This window comes from Conger conger, chromosome 7 (assembly GCF_963514075.1).
Source record: "Conger conger chromosome 7, fConCon1.1, whole genome shotgun sequence".
NCBI lineage: Eukaryota > Metazoa > Chordata > Actinopteri > Anguilliformes > Congridae > Conger > Conger conger.
The window spans coordinates 23,734,020-23,743,329 of NC_083766.1; positions in this window are offsets into that span (position 1 = coordinate 23,734,020).

The following is a 9,310-nucleotide window of genomic DNA, read 5'->3' on the forward strand; positions in this document are numbered from 1 at the left end:
CCCTGTGAACATGCTAGGCCCCCTTTGAAAGTAGAGTGGGGGGGGAGGGGAGGCAGTTTGAAGCAGATGTCCAGCCAGTGGGGAAGTCCAGACTAGCAGTCATTACTGTGGGAATGTAGGACAGTCTTTCAGAAGTAACTGTGTTGGAGCACGAGCTGGTTTTGGGCTCCAAGCCTTGGGCTCCTTGTATTGTTTTGGTGCAGGGTGGGTCTATTCCAAGGGGGTGTTAGGGTCCCTGGGACAGGGAAAGCACGGAGTAAGGCAGATACTGGTGGGGGTAAACGCTAGGGGCGGGCAGGTATGGGTATGGACAGGGGTTGAGGGAGGGAGGGTACAGGGCTTGAGGCGGGACGAGAACCTCCATGTACTGGCCGCTTTCGGGATCGAACAGAACCTTGCGCCGGGGCTGGGCGGGCATCTCCACATAGAAGCAGGTCCCCGTCTCCGGGTCCAGGAGCAACCGCCGCGGGTTCTGCCCAAACACCAGACCCCCACCCCCCGGCAGGTACGGCGCCTTGCCAGGCTGGCCCCCGAGTTCTGGGGCAAAGGTAGCGGTGGGCCCCCCTGGGCCACAGGGGTACGGTAGCTGGGCCTCTGGGGGAGCTCTGTGCGGGGAACGACTCCGGCCTCTTTCCAGCTGGCTCCGGGTCAGCTCTGAGTGATCAGGAGCGGAGTTCTGCAGTGTCCCGTGTCCTTGGGAGTGTACAGTGTCCTTGGACTGGGGCAGCAACAATTGGGTGGGACAGATAGGTAGAGCTTGGGTCTTCATGGAGTCAAGGTTTTTGGTATTAAATAAGGCTGTTTGATATGTCAGATGCCCTGGATTGGGTAGGGCAGCGGGTGGGTCTTGGCTTCTGGTGGGGGGTAGGCTAAAGTTCTCTCGCATACCCCCAACCGGAGCACCTTCCGAGGGGCAGCAGGTGAGATCACGCCTAGGCATCTTGTAGCTGGGCGTAGCAGTCTCTGTTGGAAGACAAGAGTGTGTAGGTGCTGCCACCGTTGCAGAGGATGCCTGCTGCTGCTTGTATGCAGAGACCGCTGGCTGGTTTTTATAGCTGGACATTGGAGGTGTGCTTGCTCTTGGCAGATAACTGGGCATAGTCATCGGGTTGTAGCTAGAGGTCACTGTTGGTTTTTTGTCAGATGTCACCTTCGCCAGGGGTCTCTGCACGTTGGGCGGCACTCTTGCCTCTCGCGTGCCCAGTTCCAGAACACCGGGGACAGCGATTGTCTTGTCACGTGACATCACAGCAGCCCCGCTCTTGATCGCGGGGGAATTTGAAGTGGCGCCCGTCTCCTTGGCTCCATCCGGCGGCGTCTGGGCCGAAAGCTGCGGGGGCACTATCACTTTTTTCCCAGGCTGCTTTTCACCTGAATTGGCATTGAAGTTGAACGATGAGCTGTAGGTGCTCTTCACCAGCTTCCTCATGTCCCGCACTCTGTGCAAGGGGGCGACCGTTTGACCCCTCTCACTGTTTTCCCTGTTCCCCATCTCCCCTGTGCCCCCAAATATTCCTCTGGCCTCCAACCCCCGATCAGCAGGCGGTTTAACAGCTTCTGCCCCCACACCGATTTCCACATTTTTAGGCAAGTAGTCGCCGCTTCCTCTCCTTTCCTCCTGTATGCGAGGCGCCAAAGCTATTTGAGGCGGTTTGGGCGGGAAGTTGCTTGCGGCGATTCGTTGTTTACTGTTTCCTGGTGACACCTGGCATTCCCCTTCTGCCCTGCCTGCCACTCCAGCCCACAAGCTGGCAGCATTCCCAGTGCCCGCTTTTGCTGTATCACCAGAGCAAAGCTCTCTCTCTCCTGTCCTGCTGTCCAATGGCTCCTTCTGTTCCATAGGATTCTCTCTCCTGGACAGTTGGGGGTTTGACCTCCCTGCTCCCCCATTGTAAGATTTGGCTGGCCTCCCCCCAGCACTCTGCAGGGCACTGATGCTGTGTTCACTGGGCAGCTTCTGGTGGGTTTTGGTGCTGACGTTCCCATGTTGGGCCAAGCCACCCTGTGGATCTAGCTTGGCTTGGCCAGGAAGACCATCATGGGACCGGCTGCGGCCCCTGTGTGGGCCGGGGTGCCTTGCATTATCCACTCTGGTTTTGAGAGTCTCTGTGACAGGAGAGCACAGGGAGAAGTCCACCTCCACAGGTTTCTGCTGTTGAATCTTCAGCTCGACCTGCATCTTCTTGGACAGAACGTTTTTGATAAGACTGGAGGCCATCTTGGTCCTGCTGGACGTTTCATCCAGGGAGATGGACTTCTGAAGCTTCTGCTTCCTGTTGCCAGGGGAAGATTTGGCACAGGCTCTGTACGATCCCCCCTGTATTGTGGTGGGGGTGCTGTATTGGCGGTAGAGCACAGCCTTGGGTTGCCCATGGCATTGTGGAGCAGGCCCAGCCTCGAGCCCCCCACTAGCTGCCAGGGACCCCTCGGTGCTACACCTCCTCAACTGTATTTGCCTCTTGGGGACCGTTTTTGGCCCTAACCCATTTCCTGCCTCCTCCCCGCTCTCGAGGGCCACATCCACACACTCAAACTCACCAGCCCCCGAGCACTCACCGCCGTGGTCATCGTTGTCAGGGAGATCCGCCAGCTGCAGGTGCGAGAGGCTGTCCTCGTCGCTCTCTGACTGGCCGGAGACGTTCAGCTCGGCGTACCAGGTGCTGGCTGCGGAGTCCTCATCGGCGGAAAGCTGCGAGCCATCGACAGAGGACCGGAAGCTCGAGTCGCACACGTCCAGATAGTCCAGCGGGGGTAGGGGGGTAGAGGCAGTCTTGACGGACAGGTCAGGAAGCCGCTTCACCTCAGAGTCTGGCTCGGGGCCCATGCTGAAAGTCTTGCTGGTGCAGCCGGTGTTAACGGGGCTCTGGGAGACCAGATTCTGCTTCCTCTGCTCTTGCCGGCTCCCCTGCCGTGAGTCCTGACCCCCTCTGGGGTGGGTATGCTGCTCCTGCTGCTGCTGGATCGTGGGGAGACGTCGGGAATAACAGCAAGAATCCAACATTCCAGACCGTCTCTCTCCAGCTCTGAGCCCCGGACTCCGGATCGTCCTCGCTTTTCTATTCCTGGCCTTGATTGACAGCCCGGCCCATTCCCTTCTGCCATTGGCTGCTCCTCTGCTCTCTTGCCCTGCCCCCTCCCTCTCCCCCCCTCCCGCCCAGCTGTCGTGAGACCTGCTGACAGACTTCCAGTCAGCGGGGCATTCCCCCGACTGTTTCCAAAACGTTGCCAGGCTCCTGGGCTGTTTGTTGGGGAAGGTATATGGACCTGGATTGAATCTGAGTGTTGGTGCATTTGCACCCACCTGCTCAGCTGCTGGATCAGGACAGGGGGCTGTGTGGCTGGTGATTGTTTAATGCTGGAGGATTTTTCACAATTGTGCTCAGGTAATAAAATAAACAATTTGTTATTTAGCTGACACTTTTATCCAAAGCAACAGTTGATTTGACTAAACAGGAGACAATCCCCCCTGGAGCAATGGGGGTTAAGGGGCTTACTCAAAGGCCCAACAGCTGTGCAAATCTTTTTGTCTTATCATTATACCGGGGCTTGAACCACCAATATTTCGGGTCCCAGTCATGTACCTTAGCCACTAGGCTATAAGCTGCCCCCATTTCAATGCATTTGCATTACAGTCACATAGCAGACAGTCTCATCCAGAGTGGTGTACTGATGATGGTCTGTGACTCCGAGGCTCAGGTGAAAGGCCTGTCCCATTGGATTTTGGAGACAGACCTGCATCCTTGGTCTCATTAGAGTTGGTGTTGGAACAGAGAACACTTTCCTAGTGCTAGAACAGAGAACACTTTCCTAGGGCTAGAACAGAGAACACTTTCCTAGTGCTGGAACAGAGAGCACTTTCCTAGGGCTAGAACAGAGAACACTTTCCTAGTGCTGGAACAGAGAACACTTTCCTAGGGCTAGAACAGAGAACACTTTCCCTGTGCTAGAACAGAACACTTTCCTAGGGCTAGAACAGAGAACACTTTCCCTGTGCTAGAACTGAGAACACTTTCCCCATGCTAGAACAGAGAACACTTGCCTAGGGCTTGAAGAGGGAACACTGTTTTCTGTGAACAGAAAACAGGGGTGACATTGGCTCAGGTGGTAAGAGCAGTCGTCTGGCAGTCAGAGGGTTGCCGGATTGATCCCGCCCTGGGTATGTCGAAGTGTCCCTGTGCAAGATACCTAACCCCCGATTGCTCCTGATGAGCTGGTTGGTGCCTTACATTGCAGCCAATCGCTGTTGGTGTGTGAGTGTGTGTATGAATGGGTGAATGAGAAGCATCAATTGTACAGCACTTTGGATAAAGGCACTATATAGATGTCAACCATTTACTTTCCTAGTGCTGGAACAGAGAACACTTTTCCTTGAGTGTAATGAGAGGGTATTTCTGGCGGCTCTAGAGAGGGGCTTAGTTGAAATCCTGGAAGGTCTCGCAGTAATCACTCAACTGATTGGATCACGGGGCCGCGTGGAAGGTGCCAGATGAGTCGCTGGCTGGGTTGTGTTGTGGCACGAAGTCACTCATCCTCCATCCATGAGAGAGACCCACAGGTGGAGATGCGTTGGAGTGGCAGGTGACTCAGGTTGCCCCTGCAAGCCCTGCACAGAGCTGTCCGCTTTAACCCTTTAAGGCAGGGGGTATCCAATCATATCCGGAAAGGGCCAGTGTGGGTGCAGGTTTTTATTTTAGCCTCAAACCTGATTCTACTCATCATGGTTTTGATTGAAGAACCTGATAAGTTAATTAATTGAATCAGGCTGCATCGATAAAAAGGGGCACAGTTGGATACGGGTCCTAGGTATACCCACCCTATTGGAGGCATCGCTGTAGTGCAGTTTAACTGTGGCATGCCGTGAAGGATCGAGAGGCTGTCTGCTTTCACTTCATTCTCTATGGCCTTCACTCAGGTTCTGGGTTGATGCTCCAACCTGGTGGGTTGAGATGACTGTGGATCACATGAGACTGCACTTAATGTCTCTTAATCACATCCAACGGCAAGGTAGACTAATTACATTTTGCCCAAACTCAGATATTCCATTTCATATATGATATTCAGAAAAAGTCTCAGTTCAGTACACAGTACATACCTAGAATAGCTGTGTGCATGAACAGAAAATAGCTTCAAATATGCTATTGCTACACTGATGATGAGTATGCTGTGATGTTCAGTAAATACGTGCCTCCTCTAACCACAGAGCAGAACACTCAGCCCCCGGGCTTGTTCTGACTGATCCGGGCTGGAATGTCTGCAGCATCAGAGACTCCTGACAAGAGAAAGGGAGAGAGAGAGTGATAGAGTTACTTTCAAGCAAAGCAGTAGTCCCTGTGGTGGTAGGGGTCCTTCGGGGGTGCTGTGACCCCTTCACTCAGTCTGGTGGCCACTCGCCCAGACCCAGTCTAGCACAGCACAGCATCTCAGCCTTCCAATCCAAACAGGAGCTGGTCCAGCTCTATGCAAAGGCAATGAGAGGAAATGAGTCTGTTTCCGATACACAGGGGAGCATCATGTGGAAATCGGACTGAAAAGAAAGAAAGAGGTCACAGTCCCCTCTCTTCCATCTTCCATATCAGCCCCCCCCCACCCACCACCTCCTCCTACCCTGTGCCAGTGCCCCAGCCTCATCAGAAGAAAAGGATAAATCTGACCTAATTTTTGAAAATGCACCCATGGTTTGGCACTGGGGACCCCTGGCACTGTCCCAGAGTGAGAGATGGAGTGGGGAGTTATAGTTAGCAGCAGGTGTTGACCCAGTATGGTGGCCTCAAGGGGGGGGGGGGGTTGTTGGGGGGGACAGGAATCCAGTGTGGGGGTGGGTAGGTAGGGTGGGGGGTGCTGGGGTTCAGCACGGTCACAGGGCCAGCTAAATTTAGCCGTCCCCCAGCCCCACTGTTATTGCTGGGGTGATAGCAACGAGGCCCCAAGGAACGACAGAGGGGGCAGGAGGGTGTAAAATGGCCACCGCACTTAGCTAAGGGTGTCATCTGACAGCTGTGCGGGAATCTACGCTCACAGACAAATCAATCCCAGCAGGCTGCTGAGAATGTGTCGGCATTGCAAATGTGTGTATGTGTGTGTGTGCGTTTGTGGTTGTGTGTACGTGTTGTGTATGTATGTGCGTGTGGTGTGCATGTTTGTGTGTGCATGTGTGTGTATGTGAGTATGTGTGCATGCCTGCTTGTGTGTGTGTGTGTGTGTGTACACATGTGTATTAAAGTACTTCAGTATCAGGTCCATGTGCATAGAGTGCTGTATACACACACCATGTTCTCGCTGTGTGCATGTAATTTGAATGCATTGCTCTGCATACAGGATACCCTGGAATCAATGATTGATCACATGCCCTGCAAAGTCCCCTTGGTGCTAATTATGTGAGGCGACCTCGTGCCACCATTTTCCTGGAAGAGCAGGCCTGGCGCTGTGCCCTCACAGTGTTATCATAACGTGTTTGTTTTGCAGATGACTCACGTAGATAACATGCTCCATATAAACCTCCCTTAACGAAGCTGTGACACCTACCGAAGCAATTCAGGCTATGCATGTCACTGAAGAGCGCAAGAGAAAAGACAATCCACCGAACCAGGCCAAGATTTTAGATCTTGTTAGCCACGTTCTAAAAGATTGTATCGACCAGTATAGGCTGCCCAACCCTGTTCCTGGACATCTATCGTCCTGTAGGTTTTCACTCCAACCCAAAAAAAAAACCTCATTCAACTGCTAGAGATCTTGTTGAGCTGAGAATTAGTCAAATTGTGTGCAAAATTAGGGTTGTAATGAAAACCACCAGAACCGTAGATCTCCTGGAACAGGGTTTGGCAGCCCTGGCAAAGACAGTTGTCCAGATAGCATTATGTGTTGAATGATTCCATGAAAAAATGAAGAAGGAGAAGAGGAACAGCTTGCTCTGTGAGTGCAGAATGCCATGTGAACAGTGGAGTGAATTGGGCAGAAAAAGGTCTGGCCAGGTGTCTTCCTGATCTCCCAGTGTTCAGGGCTACAGCAGAAAATGTTGGTGTTAGGGTGACCTGACGTCCCATTATTCCATCTCCCCACATTGCAAGACCTTCCCACTTTGGTCTGACTCATCCCCAAGGTGGCATGGTAAATAGCACTGAGTAGCACTGTCACCTCACAGCAAGAAGGTGCTAAGCTCTCCCTCTCCATCCAAAATTCATCATTCACCCTCAGAATTCCCAAAAGTATTCTATCCTTTGATAGTTTTGAAAAATCAAGGGCAGAGTGATGCCAATTTGTCATAATTAATCCAGTTCCCAGCAATGCCAACAATCAGTGTTCTGATTAACCCTTGTGTAGTCTTACCATTCTGTATACTCCCCTTGTCCTAAGGGTAAAAAATGACCCACCTTCACTAAACCCCTAAAATAAAGCAGCTTAATACAATTTCTATTTTTCAAATCTATTTTGCATGAAGAAACAACCTGTCACTCATCACAAACTTTGTCATCAATTTTAAAGTTGAAAAAAGATAATTTAGGGGTCTTCTCTGCTGTTAAACATAGTGATCGGTCATTTGTTTTACCCTGAAGACAACACAAGGGTTAAAAGCAGAACATGGACACCTAGTCCTGTGTCCACCGGGGGGCCCTCTGCCAACCCATCTATCGTGCCTGTCTTAAAAAAAAAAAGGTTCTCCAGCTGTAAGTAAAAATTGACTGCAGTGTCTATAGATCATTGTGGGGTCATTAATATATGACAAGTCTGCCCCTGGAATGGGAGAGGAATGGTATCTAGACCTATATTGAGCTCACATTGTTTTGCATGTCTGTTGCTGAAATTCCAGCTAAGACCGAATGGGATTCTAAGCTGGTTTAAGATGTTTTAAATTGTGCTTTTGACATTTCTAGCTGGTCATAGCTGGTCTCTAGCTGGACAAAAACTGGTGAAAGCTGGTTAAGCTGGTGGTTAAAAGTATGACCAGTTTGACCAGTTTAGACTGGTTTCAGATCACATTTTCAGCAGGGACAGTACCTTTACGCCAGAGGTGGGCAATGAAGGCCATTTCTGTTTTTGGTTTTCATGTAAAAAACAGAAACTTATTCATTTCTTTATAAGTGCATGGATGGCTGCCAAAGACTGCTCTTGAGTCCCTATTTAATGTTTTACTGTGATTGAATTAATGAGTGAATCAGTGTTGGTGGGTCATCTACACCTGTGTTGAGGGACTGAGCGACTTTTTAAACCGCCTGTCCGTTACAGGATTAAAACCTGGCAACATGGCACTAGACGCTAGATGGCGTATGTCATCTTTCTCTTAGACTCCCTGAACCAAGTCTTTAAAGACTGCGGGCTGAACTTTAGCCGGTGATGTTTTCGTTTGCGTATAGGTTTTTACTGGTTTGGTTCAGCTCAGGATTGCTGAATTAATAAATTAATGCTCGCTTTCTCGCTTTATGTCTTTATGAAACGGAACGATAATGCTTACAAAACTCCCCATGACAGGGGAGGCCCCTGTGGCACCAGCTCGAGATATGCTCGCGTTGAACCAATGGACGCCAAAAGAAAACGGTTTTCTCTGTTCAGCATTTATCCTCCCACACAAGGGAAACATTATAGGGCTGCTGTTCTTACATCATAAATATTTGTGTCTCTGATAACAGTCAGTCACTATATTCAGGTTAATAATGATCATATTTTCGGAATATGACAGTCACAGAGCCAAATAAACATTTTGACATATTTACAATTTATTTTAGGCTATTATTTTTTATAATAATTTATTTTATGACCCACATCGTTTATTTTATCATTATATGCTCTAAAAACGAATCAAAATCTTGGTCGTTTCTGAAATAGCTTTCAAAACCGACAAAACATCAAAATGACAAATTGTAGCCAGGAATATGTATGGTAGCTACTTTATTTTCGCCGCATTACATGCCATATTGCCTCGCCATACGACTGCAGTAATTTCCAAATATGCAGTAGCCTATTTGCTCCCACTTCTAGATACAAGATAAACCCTGACAGCAAGACGCTCAGCAAACACACACACACACACACACACACACACACACACACACACACACACACACACACACACACATCATTCTTCATTGCAACATAAATATATTTTGAAATGTATTTCGGCGACGTGGAGCGATTTAGATAATTCTGCTCAACTCACCAACAAAATGTATACATATTTTAATACTGTAGACTGCTTCACACAACATTCGGTAAAGGGATTATTGTAGTCCTTTTGGAGAACTACAAGTCCCAGACTCGTGTCACAGTCCTGTCGTTCTCTGTGCTGGGGGTTCAGAAATCTCCTGGAGTTTCTCACCGA